The sequence below is a fragment of the Gossypium raimondii genome, chromosome 2, assembly GCF_025698545.1.
Source record: "Gossypium raimondii isolate GPD5lz chromosome 2, ASM2569854v1, whole genome shotgun sequence".
Taxonomy (NCBI): Eukaryota; Viridiplantae; Streptophyta; class Magnoliopsida; order Malvales; family Malvaceae; genus Gossypium; species Gossypium raimondii.
Window position 1 is genome coordinate 21909175 of NC_068566.1, and position 1024 is coordinate 21910198.

A 1024-nucleotide genomic window follows, 5' to 3' on the forward strand; every position below is an offset into this window, starting at 1 on the left:
TGTTGATTGATGAATAATTTATCTCTTAACTTCGAATCACACTTTGAATCGTCTTATTTCAAGTTTGAGAGCTCATGCTATGATTGTATTAGTGAATATTACGCAAGCAAAAAATTCTGAACGTAGATATTACGAAAATTACAAATTTTGGATTTTGATTCGTGTTTAAATCATATTGGGTTCAATTTTTAGACTTATTTTTCTTATTATATATAAACTTAATATTGTATTTATTAATTTTATAATTTATTTATTTTAAATTTTATAATATTTTTAAATGTTTTAACTTCTTTAAAAGTTGTTATGTTTCTTAATCGACAAGAAATTTAATTCAACTATAATTACTTCTTGTTTAGCTAAATTAGAAGTTTAATTAAATTAAGAGTGTTATAGAAGATTAAAAGAAAAAGGTGAACTGTAATCATGGTTACTCAATTATTAGTAAGTTTTACACTTCGGTCACTCAATTATGAAATGTTACAATTTGATCATTCAACTATTTAAAATTGATCATTCAAGTCTCCCTTCTGCCAACTTACTAATGTACGTCAACATGGGTCGTTAAGTTACTACTCCTCAAATACACCGTCAATCAGTCAATTATTATTAAGTTTTGGTTTTGGTTCAACTATGAAAAATTATAAAATTATTATTAATGTTACCGATTTGTAATGGTCATTCATTTGTTAACTTAAAATGATGATGTGACACATTAAAATAACTAATTTGATTTTAGATTGTTTTTAAAAAATTCGAACAATAGAAAAATTAATAAAAATTGTGAAAATACATAATTTATTCACGAAATTATAAAAAATTTAAAAGTATAACTATACAATTTTTTTGAAAAATGTAAATATTCATAAAATTCTAAAAATTAAAATTTCCTAAAATTCTAAAAATATATCTAGTCATATATATTTATAAATTATAAATTTTTCACAATTTTAAGTAAATATTAAGTAAATTTTGATAGGATTAGATAAATTTTAAAATTTTACTTTATATATATATATATATATAT